The sequence below is a fragment of the Kogia breviceps genome, chromosome 18, assembly GCF_026419965.1.
Source record: "Kogia breviceps isolate mKogBre1 chromosome 18, mKogBre1 haplotype 1, whole genome shotgun sequence".
NCBI classification, from domain to species: domain Eukaryota; kingdom Metazoa; phylum Chordata; class Mammalia; order Artiodactyla; family Physeteridae; genus Kogia; species Kogia breviceps.
Genome location: NC_081327.1, coordinates 1,467,435 through 1,479,593, shown reverse-complemented (window position 1 = coordinate 1,479,593; position 12,159 = coordinate 1,467,435). Strand labels below are relative to the sequence as shown.

Genomic DNA, 12,159 nt, shown 5'->3' with positions numbered 1-12,159 from the left:
ACCCAGAAGTGTTAGGAATGCAGTGAATGTTGAAAGTTATTCAGCTATTAGCCTAAACTCAAACAGCACTGGTAAATTTAAATCGGAGAAACATCTTTGGAGTGCAGGCAACATGCTGTTTCCTTGTTCTATGTAATTACAGAGCGACATTTTGGAGATTAGTCTTTGTGAAAGAGAACTCAGCCATAAATTGAACTTCATGCATCCAGGCATCCCAGGAAGATTATCTTAAGTACCAAGTATATTGGAAGCTTTCATGATACACCTTGCACTTCCAGACCTTCCTGGAGTCCTTGCCAGAAATAAGTTGTTGCCAGTATCTGTTACGTTAGCTTTCCCTCCTCTGCCACACGGCAGGGTGCCGCAGTGTGTATGAAGCATCTTTACAGTGCTCAGCAGGCAGGAAGCTATGCTTCCTCCCTTCATCTGGAGGACTCATCAGTCTCTTGACTTTTGGGGTATCTCATTCCCTTCCCACTGATTGTTTTGGGTGGGATATTACCCAGTTCTGGACAAGAGGACTCCAGCTGGCTTCTGCAGGCAGCTTGTGGAGATTTCCCTTCTTCGTGAGTATAGTTGATTGACTTGTAATGGTTGGGTTGATTTTTCCATCCTCAGAGTCACCCGACCCAGGACTATCAGCAGAGCGTAGAAGGGTTTGAATCCCGCTCTATCCCCAGAATCAAAGTTCTCAGACACCAGGGAACACTACCCTGCTCACCTGTCCGATGACTCAGTGATTCAGCCCTTCTCTCATGAACTCAGGATACATTTCTGCCATAGCAGCAGAATTGTGTCATGCATGCACCTGCTTTCACATATGTGTACCATACTTAATGACGAGTTCCTTCCCTGCTCAAGGGCAGGACCTATATCTCTGTCATCCATGTCATCCCACTACTCAGAACAGAGTGCTTGGTGGGTGGAGCAGCAAGGCCACAGCCAGCCCCTCTGAATGAGCACAGATATGAAGACAAGGCAGAGAAAACTGGATGGTGAGAGAATGAACCTAAGTGGGTCCTTCACCCACTGGGATGCATCTCATACGTCTTGCAGTTTGGGACCCAGGTCCCTTTATGGGCCACCTTGTCCCAAGGAGCTCCCAGTTATGGAGAGAATAACCCTCTGCTTTGAACCAAGAATTGTTTCCTGAGAGTGGATTCTCCGACTCTCATGGATCCCAGGGCTCAGATTCATGTACAGCTACAGCTACAACCCAGATGATCATCTTGAGAGGAGATATGAGGGTAGTGTCTTCAAAACGCAACTTACTTTCCTACAGAATACAGGAACCACACAAGCTATTCCCAAACATTATAAATTTAGAGGAAAAAATTATGTTTTTTCCTCACTGAGAGCTGTGTGTGCAATAACAATATTGGATAAAACACATAAAGGGTTCGTGTCCACCTTGGCAACACAAAAGTATGTATTTGATTATATAAAAGGCTCCAAGGAGGGCTCAACTGGACAGTACTTTTTTTTAAACCAAAGGTCATATTGATTATTTGATGCAGCTTTGAAATTAGCCCCAAAGACAGTCCCAAAGGAGGAATTTCAACACAACCTGACTGATAGCATCCTGAGAATAAGACCACAGTAGTAACTGTGAAACCCATACGTGGCTACCTGTATGCATCCTGGTTTGCCTGTTAAAGTTTCAGTCACTTTATAATGCTTCACAGAAAATTTTTTTTCCCCTGCAAAAAGCGCTCTTTTTTCCATTTGGCCCAAGGTGTGGAGAGGACTCCAGGGTGGTTAACAAGCTGCCCAGTGGCTTCAGGGAGAGGCTTCAGGGAGAAGCCCTGACCCTAGAGGGGCTCACAGGCCGCTGGGCTCCAGGGGCTCCTAGGGGTGCCCGAGGCTGAGCCTTTGGAAGAGACACTCGCCCAGCCCAGCCTGGGGGCCGAGCATCCTGTGGAGGTTGGTCAGGTGGTCGCCCATCTTGATGAATTTCACCTGCTCATCCAGGAAGTGGCTCCAGGAAGTCCAGAGGTGGAGTCTGCGCGGGGAGAACCCAGGGCCCGCGGATCCACAGGGCCTGGTGTAGGTTCTTCTCCGTCATCCGTGCAGCTTCCCTGGCGTCCCGGGCTCTACCCACCGCTCCTGGGACGGCTTTGGCACGTCCTGGAAGAGGGCGCGGCCACAGCGCTGCTTTTGCCTTTTCCACTGAGCTCGGGACCTCCGGCCTCTCCTCGGCCAGTTCGCGTAACTATGTCTCACGCCCTCGCGAGCTGCTTCGTCGGGTCGAAAGAGAAGCGCAGAGAGGTAGGTGTGGGAGAGCGGCAGATGCACTTTTATCAGGCGGGTGACGGCGGCCTCCAGCTGGCGGAGTAATTGTGATGAATCTGGGAGCTCATAGTTGGTCGGCAACAAGCAGCTAAGCTCAGAAAATGGTGTTGGCTGGTCCCGGAGGCCGAGGAGAGCTGAGTGGGTGGTTCCAAGGTTGTGACTGGAAAAAAGGTTGGAGGGTGGTCAGAGTCTGGAGAAAGGGGCGCCCCTGGATCTGTTCAGTCCAAATGCTGTTGAAGTGAGAGATCTGCGGGACGGCCAAGAAACTTTTATAAAATTAAGCAATGAGCTTTCTTTTCCATGTTTGTTTTTCTGAATTTAACTTAGGTATGTGTTTTATCGTCTTTGTTGTAGTTGCAGTTCAGCACCTAGAAAATTAGAAACACCTGTCTACTCAGGATTAAAGACTTCAAGAAACACCAGGAAGAGGAAAGACTTAGGACTCACCTGGGATGGCCACACAGCTACGTGATCATCCTCACCCCTCTGGGTAAAACACAAACCTCCCAAACAATGGCTAACAATCCAGGGGAATAATTCCTCCCTTTCCCAAACCATCCTTGATCCGCTGTCCCTGAAACTTCCTCAACTAACCTTCCAGTAGAGACCAGAACCTCCCCCAACTCTGTCCCCTTCAGACTGTGAGTCCTGGGCCTTGTTAGCAGGCATTTCGGATATAGTTTTCTGCTACCGGGGCTTGGGCTGATTTGCTTCCATCACGTGACCTTTAGTGTCTGCATTTGGTCTTCAAACGTGTGAGACTGCAGGTTGTGGCAAGATAAGCACCCAGCTCCTGTTCTGGCTGCCATCAGCACATCATCAAACCTGCAGGGATGGTGCTAGGATGGGGAAGAGCAGGGATTATCTCCCAGCCAGGTTGAGACCACCTGTCACACTCAGTCCATGTGCATGATTGTGTGATCCTGTGTGTATATCCAGACACTAGGCTTTTGGGCCTCCCTATTCCATGCTTGTCTCACAAGTCTCCCTGGAGCATTTGTGTCCTCATACCTGGTGTGGTAGTTCAGCACCTCTTTCTATTCCCACAAGCCTCTGATGTGTGTCACATTACACTGGTTGTGTGTTTCATGACTATCACATGTTTTTTCTGTTGTGGACGTGGTGTAATGCATGTGTGTGCGTAGGCTTGTTGAGGGGTGTCAGCATGCAGACCTCATCACAGTGTCCCCAGGATGCCTGTGCACGGGCCTCCAAGTTGTGCTGAGGTGTATCATTATTGTTACCAGACTCAGTGGGTCCTTCCCTTGGGGTGCAGAGCCAGTGAACACACCAAGTACTTTCAGTTAAAGCAGAAGCATTTATTACTTGTGACAAGTAAGGAGACAGGGAGATAGCTCTCAAAGCACTGGACTGAAGTATTAAGCCAGGGGGGCATGCATATTCAAGAAAGGGCCGGCATGGAAAAAGTTACTGTAGGTTGCCAAAATCTGCAAGCAAGCAGGCACTGGGTTGTTTGCTAACAGTGTGTTATCTTGTTCACTGGGATTCACCGTAACCTTTCTGGAATGTTGGGTATTTGGAGCTTTCTGCCATGAATCTCCTCCAATCTCTTTTCTTAGAGCATTTCCGTTAGCAAACTTCTATTTCTGAATTCTTTCTCTGTCCCTTTGAGACGTACATAAAGCTTTAGAAAAGCTATATAATCCTCTTGTCAGTTTTACAACTGTGTAAAAATGTGCTCCCGGGATTTTAATTTATGGAGGTGACTGAGTGAGGACAGGAGAGGCTACTGCCATTGAAAGTTCCCCAAGGAAACGACAGGCACAGCGGTCACGTAAGGCCACATGAAGCCTGTCACATGCCGGTGTCAGGAAGCAGAAGGGAACTGGGGCTGTGCCTTTATGACCACAGTGGTGGGAAGAACTAGGTAGTGACCTCCACTAGTGGGCAGGAAGCAAAAACGCACATGCTATAGCTGGGAATTTGTAACTCGTGGCCATGAGACCCGCTCGGAGGTGGCCCGGGCCGGAACGAGGTCGGGCATCCAGGCGGCCAGCAGTGCGCCCTCGCCGGCCGGCGATCCGGATCCGTCCCGCTAATGTTCCTGCCGGTTGTCGGGCGCCACCTGGCGGTCACGTTTATTTCGTCCCTTCCCGTCCGGAGCTCGGGCGATATCTGAAGGGGATGGGATTCGGCCGCTCTGCCCGAGGCAGAGTTCCGGGAGGTCGGCGGGGCTGGCGGGATCGTTACGGTCTTGCCGGGCGGGCGCGCTTCCTACTCTCTCCGGAGGTTGTACCTGCAGGCTCACAGGGAAGAGGCTAGGGCCCCTCCGGCTGCCGAGGAGAGCGGGAGGGGGTCTCCCGGGTCTGGAGGTGGGAACCGGGCCGGGTGGGGAGGCCCGAGGAGGGCGTGAGCTGTTCGGCCGCGGGCTCCCGGTCTGCAGAGGTTCCTCCGTGGGGTTTTCCCAGGTCCTGAGCCAGAGGCCGGCCGGACCTGCTCTGCCTGCGGGTGAACCAGGAGGGCAAGCTGGGCCGCCTCTGCCTCCGGGGTCGGGGGTAGAAGGGGGGGCCGTCAGCAGGTTCTGTCATTTTCTTCACCAGGGCATTAGTGATGCAGCCCTGGTCTCCAGCTCTGAAGGGCTTCCCCACACTCCACAAGAGGTAAACATTTCTTCAATCGCAGCCAAGGAGTTTGTTAACTTTTTTTTTTTTTTAAAGGTCTGGAGCCACCTCTTTGGAAAGAAAACAAGGAAGATGCTGCCTCCGTCTCCCAGTTGCTGCAGTAGGCGTCAGGTCCTACCTTTCCGGTCATAAAGACACGGATGGGAAGTTCTAGGATTGCTTCGGATAAAGGTGAAGAGCTCCTGCAGAGCATCACTCCAAATTCCCAGGCACGTTTAGGATAAACTAACAAATGGGGCAGTCAAGTCCTCTCACCTGAAGGCAAGTGAGTGTTCATTTTGGTGCTTGCGTTGAATGGGCTGTCTTGGTGTATCATGAATGGGTGCAGTTTCTGTGTTTACAATGTCTTTAGTGGGTTGTCTGTGATGTGCATCAGTTTAGTTTCGTGCTCATAGAACAAAGTATGTTTTTTCTCTACTTTGTGGAGAAGGTCTTGTTTTATTATCTCCCCAACGTTGGTCACCGTGTCAAACAGTATCAGATCCAATACAGTTGAAATTGAGAAACGTGGCAAATGCTAAAACAACACCTACTCCAAGAAGATTTTCTAGTATCTATTATGTAGGCTAAAGGGAGGATTAATTACAAATGACAGGAGAAAACTTTTGGTTTCAGAAGTGTAACCCTGTGCCAATGTTTTTCAAACCCTGCACTTAAAATGCATTCTATTTTTAAGTCAATTATACTTAACAAAGCTTTTGAAAAAGCACAATTACGTTCTGGAATGTGGAAGACCACCTTCAGGTTGAATAAATTGCTATCCACACTTGCAGAAGTCAGAGAAGCTACTATGAATTAAGGGCTAATGGTCTGTTACAGTAAAAGGATACAGGTGAATTAGCAGGAGAGACGGCACAACAGGACAAAGTCACAGAGGGACCACATTGCCAGTTTCCTGTGCCCTGTCACTTAGGTCTCTATGAAGTGTACTGCTAACAGGGGACCTCACACTGTTATACAGGGTTTTTTTTAATATGTCACGAACAGGGAACACCTGTGTGGCTGAACTTACTCTAAACTGCTACAGAGACCCAAGGCTCCCCTACCCACTGGTATGTCAAATTATTAGTATAAATTAGCTAGCATGGCACAAGGCCCTAGGTAAACACATACACGCTTATTAGTCCAAATGTTTCAAGCGCTTAGAAGTTTATCTCCCAAGAGGTGGACCACTCTGTCAAACATTTCTTTGGAATGAATACAGATTGGACAACTCAGGCCTGAGGTGTGTAATCCTTTATACAGGTCAAGTAAAAATACTCAAAACTCGTACCCTTGTTTTAGCACATGTTGGTATTTACTATCTATGTTCTCAACCTTATTTATGGACATCTGTATAAGGGAAATAGTAGAAAGGAGTGCTTACTGCATGTGTTCCCAAGTCCACATTGGATGACCTTGAAGCTGTGCCCCATAGGGTTAACAGAAGCTGATGACTAACAACTTCTTGAGCTAGAATTATAGAAAAGGGAACAATAGCATGTCAAAATCCCTCTGCTGGTGAACTGCCTTAATTGGTTAAGCTCACTTTGGTGGGGTTTTTTTTTTGTCCTACTTGCATATGCTCCAAGCTTTCTCCCTAGTTGGGCCATGTAGACTTTCTCTTCTCTAGTTGTGGAGTGGGCTCACTAGTTGTGGCATGTAGGCTTAGTTGCCCCACTGCATGTGGGATTTTAGTTCCCTGACCAGGGGTTGAATCACCCTCAATCCCCTACGTTGGAAGGTGGATTCTTTACCACTGGACCACCAGGGAAGTCCTCCCACTGTGGATAACACCTCTGATGGGGTGGGGTCACTGTAGGAAAGGGAGCCTTAGTTGTTTTTTAGGAACTTGCAGTCAGCTCTTGTCCAGCTATGCATGAAGAACAGAAGCAGAAGCCTGTAATGCAGATACACCTGTACACACTGACTACTGCCTCACCTTTTCTCTAACTTTGATTGCCCTTCCCCCCCACCTAGGACCACCCTGCCTCTTTGTCCCCTATAGCACCTCACCTCCAGGAAGGGGGTTGTGAGTGAAATTCCTCTCCTACAAACTTTGACATCCCAGTGTTTGGCTTCTTGCATCTCTGGTTCAGGAAAATAACCTCCTGTTCACAGTGTGAAACTCCCCACAGTTGGAGTATTCATACCAGGGAAATTGGCAAACACAATAACTGGAGTTGGGGGGGTTGGGGTTTTTTAAAGTAGGTGTCTAGACTTACAGTAATGGAAGCTGTGTTAATAATGAGGACTACATGTGGGCACTAAACGTTTATTCCATCCAGCAAAGTCACTGAGAAAAATCAAGTTGCAACACAATTTCTTTTTATTCTCTCCACAGTTATTAATAAAAAGACATTTAATCAAAGAAGACAATACACCTAGCAAATGAATACAGGAATGTTCAACATCATGAATCACTAGGGAAATGCATCAGACCACAGTGAGGCATGTATCCACTTTTAAAACAGGTAATATTCAAAACACTAACCATACCAACCCCCTACTGGTGAGGAACACAGGGGATGGAAGGTTCCCATACTGTTAGAATGCAAAAAGGATACAACCCTATTCATTCATTTAGAAATATGAAACCAGGGGCTTCCCTGGTCCAGGGGTAAGACTCTCTGTACTTCCACTGCAAGGGCCACAGGTTCAATCCCTGGTTGGGGTAGATGCCCCAGATGTGGCCAAAAAAAAAAACCACATTAGAATATGAAACATAAAGACCCCAGTGATATTAAAAGCCTAGAAAGCACTAATTGAATGGGAAAAAAGGAAATCAATAGTAGTTGCCTGGGAGTTGTGAGGGGGGTGTCAGAAGGTGGGTGTGGCAGTGATGGTGGTGGATGTTTGTAATTATGACGATGGTTCTGGGGGTTTACATGTATTAAAATTTAATGAAGCTGTACATCTTATTAGGTATGTTCAAGTTCAATGCATACCTATATACAGCTCAACTAAATCTTGGCTCCACATAAAAATCTGAATTTTTTTTTTGGCAGCAGGGGGTGGTGGTGTGCCATGTGCCTTGCAGGAGCCAAGGATCCCCCTGAATCTTACGGAGTAATCCGAATCTCCTTTTCAGTAGGACTCTGGCAAACCACACATTAACCCCATCCCTGACTCCTTGTCTCAGGGGAGAGGGATTCTGTAGCAGTAGCAATGAAGACTGGTGAGCAATGAAAGGTATTTTAAAATTTATTTTTGGTTGTGTTGGGCCATTGCTGTGCATGGGCTTTCTCTAGCTGCAGTGATCAGGGGCTACTCTTTGTTGTGGTGTGTGGGCTTCTCATTGTGGTGGCCTCTCTTGTTGCAGAGCACAGGCTCCAGTAGTTGTGGCATACAAGCCTAGTTGTTCTGAGGCATGTGTGGGATATTCCCAGGCCAGGGCTTGAACCCGTGTCCCCTGCAGCAGGTGGATTCTTAACCACTGCCACCAGGGGAGTCCCTGAAAAGTGCTTCCACTTAAGTTATCTAAGAACTCTGCCTGGGTCCTAAAAATCACATGCCTGTACTACATGATTTCCATGCTCATTCCCCATTGTTTTCACTAGGCCTTGAGATAAACTATTTGCAGATGCTGAGGGAATACTAAAGCCTTTATGTTATTCCGTCCACTGACTGGGGCTCAGGAGGTTTCTGCAAAAACCTTAATGCAAAACAGCCACAGTGATGGGAACATACATGAATGCAACTTTGTATTTTATTCCTTCTTCTTTGGTAGTCTCTTACTCCCTGTAACCCCCTGTTTTAATCTCACAGAGAGCCCTGCACTCCTACCCCAGGAGGCCTTGGACAACAATGCAAAATGGACCAGAACTGGAGTGAAAACTATTTTCTGCCATGATACTACCTCCAGTAGGTATACTAAGTTTGGAACTAAGTTTGGAACACCCACAAAACCTGTTCCTCTGTCCTGTCCTATCCTAGCCAGTTGATGGAAGAGAATGACAAAACCCAAGTGCTCAGGGTATCCATGCTTTTGTACAGGGGATACGAGAGCACAAAAGGCTACCTACCCTGATCCCACTTAGATGACTGATTCCCAGTATGGGGATCTGCCACTTGGAAAAGGTAAACTCACAGTGACAGTAAGTCAGAAAGTAGTGCATAGCTCCTGAAAAGCTTCCTACAAACCTCGTACTCACAGGCAATCTGCACACTAGGACTATGATATATATTAACTAAGAAAACAGCTCATTTGCTGCTCTCCTCATTTGAAGGCCTTTCTCCAGTATGAACTCTGGTGACAGATGAGGTTATAGACCTTTGGCTGAAAGCTTTCTTACATTTGCTGCACTCATATGATCTTTTTCTGTGGTGTGACCTGTTTGGTGTTCAGTAGGCTGGGTGCTTTGGCTGAAGAATTCTCCATATTTAGTGCATGCATGTGGTTTTTTCCTCCAGTGTGACTGTCTTCTTAAGGCCTCTCTCCTGTGCAGACTCTCTCATGCTCTGCAAGCCTATACATCCAGGGGTGGCTTTCCCATATTCATGGCACTTATAAAGACTTGGACCATTGTGAAACACCACAGTGCAGTCAGCATCCTTTTGTGGAGTGACCTGATGCTGGAAAAGGCTAGAGCTACCAGGGAAATCCTTCCCAGCCTCCTGGCAGGTGAAAGAGTTGTTGGATGCATGGACTGTGTGGCTCCTCATAAAGGCCTTACTCATGTCTCTTCTAAAGAGTTTCCCTCCATTGTGCTGGTGAAATTTCACACCTGACACAGTTTCTGGCCAGGAATTGTTCCCAGGTCTTCAGCTAGATGCAAACTTACTGTTTAAGGCCAGGCTACACATCTTCCAGGAACAGGACTTTTGGATGGATAGGTCTCTGAAGTATTTATTCATGGCACTTCTATAGATACATTCTGCTCAGAAGTTATCTCCTTGTGCACTGCTCCATGCCAACAACCTGAAAGCAGAGAAATGACACAATGATGGGGGGAGTGCACACAGAAATGAGGTACACAGTCACTGGCTTTGGCACCAAAACACTGTGGGGCACAGGACATGAAACCTGATATAATTTGAACCCCTGATGCCAAATCAATGGAGCCAAGCCCACTGTGAGCCCCTCATGCTGGGGCTTGGAGTCATGTCCACTCTGTCATGTACCGAGGGTTTACCTCCCAGCTCCAGTTGGACAACAGCATGGGACCTAGAAAATGCAAGTCCTAAGGGAAAGGCAGGACAGGAGAGGGGTCAGTACTGGCCCAGGGGGACAACCAATCCCCAAAAAAAACCTCAGGAAAAGAAAAACAGTATCACAAAATGAACCAGTGACCATGCTGGATCCCAACAATTCCTGTTGGGGCCCAGGAAATATCAGCTGGAAGGGGACAGAGCCTGGAGCACAGAGGTGCATGGGTCTACAGAGTCAACTTAGCAGGGAGTGGCTGAGACTAATGGAACCCACTGAACTAGTTCCAAGTCTTACAACCCAGAAAAACTTCATTGAAAAAACTTCAGAGCCACTGGTACTGGGGATACTTCTGAAAGGCGGTAGTGTACACTCACCCAGCCTTGGCACCTATGGCATATATGACAGGGAAGCAGTAATAGTGATGTGCCTACTGTCATGCTGTGAATCCTATTATGTAATGTTAGCATAATTCCAAATCAGAATTTAATCTATGGATTATGTAAGGTGGAGTTTTTTATAAAATAATTTTTACTATAACCAAAGAACCATTTCCTCCCCAGCACAATCCCTTATTCTTCTGGCTCACTGGGCTCCAGTCACACTAGCCTCGTGGATGCTGCTCATACACACCAGGCATGACTCTGATAGAGAGGCTTGGCACTTTTTTGTCCCACTTCTAGACAGCCTTAAGGTATCCACATGACCTTATGGTACAACTCTGTAACATAGAGTTGCCATATAACTCTATAACAAAGACTTGCCTTTGGAAAAAAGAGGAAAGCCAGAGACCTGTCCAGGATGCTGGGATAGGTGGGAGGGCCTTACCCAATGATACAAGTGCAAAGGCCTCCAGGATCACATCACAGTACAGGAATCTCTGGGCCTCATCAAGAAGCTTCCATTCCTCCTGGGAAAAGTACACAGCCATATCCTCAAAGGTCACAGGCCCCTGTGATGATGGGAAAGATTTGTACATAAGCAGCCTCTTTCCCCAGGACCCCATAAGTACTTCTAACCCCAGCCCCTACTCACTCTGGGTTCATCATCCACCTCAGCTCCATGACTTAGAGGGCAGTGGGGCCCAATTACTCTTCATGCTTCCTTGATCAGTATGTACAACCCTGAGCAACAACAGGCAGGTGACAGATAGATACTATGTAATCTGTGAGGGCCCTGCAGGGCCCTTTCCCTTTCCTCCAAGACAACAGCCTCAGTGTACCCACCACTATCATGTCTCCCAGACAAAAGCAAACTTAGCCCCATCCTTCTCTCTTATACTCCTAGTACTAGGGCCTGGGGCAATTACTTCACACACTTTCCCCACATGCATATTACTCACAGGACCTCCTCATACATTACATGTCTGCCATCATTCTCAAAACAGAAACCTCATGCTACCATTCTAACTCTGGTCCCCTTGCTGTCTCCCATCTCAATCACATCCTCAAGCCATTTGTATATACTAGCCCCATTACTAAGACAACCTTTCATGTCTCAGTCTACTGGCTGCCAAAAATGGGAATCTGTCCATAAAACCTAGGGTCTACAGACACCAAGTCTGCAAAGACACCTGACACCAGTGCAGGGGCCATAAGTGGTTCTGCTGAATGTGAAACATTAATGAGTGAACCATTTAATATTTCAGGCAAAGACAAATACTCAAGAGAAAAGTAAAGCATGTAAAATAGGGCAGAAAATGTTATAGAGTTGTGCCATAAGGTCATGTGGATACCTTAAGGCTGTCCAGAAGTGGGACAAAAAAGTGCCAAGCCTCTCTATCAGAGTCATGCCTGGTGTGTATGAGCAGCATCCATGAGGCTAGTGTGACTGGAGCCCAGTGAGCCAGAAGAATAAGGGATTGTGCTGGGGAGGAAATGGTTCTTTGGTTATAGTAAAAATTATTTTATAAAAAACTCCACCTTACATAATCCATAGATTAAATTCTGATTTGGAATTATGCTAACATTACATAATAGGATTCAAGAATATGTACTTTTTATACTTATCCACCATATTCTTTGATATATTCTTTTTCTAATTTCCATACCTGTTCAGAGAGACTGTCTGTAATTTCCTACTAGCCTTCTTTTCCAG

General features: G+C 47.1%; 1 protein-coding gene across 2 annotated transcripts in view; it reads right to left on the bottom strand.

The window, feature by feature from the left end:
* Window positions 1-7,104: 7,104 nt before the first annotated feature.
* Window positions 7,105-12,159, bottom strand: part of LOC131744815 (zinc finger protein 773-like) — a 38,325-nt gene continuing 33,270 nt past the window's right edge. Inside the window, exons 4-5 of one of the 2 annotated variants that reach the window (XR_010837866.1) lie at window positions 10,891-11,014; window positions 7,105-9,834 (exon numbers count right to left, since the gene is read on the bottom strand). The gene's annotated coding sequence lies outside the window, so the exon portion shown is untranslated. The remainder of the gene's footprint in view (window positions 9,835-10,890; window positions 11,015-12,159) is intronic. The other variant, XR_010837865.1, reaches the window with a different exon arrangement.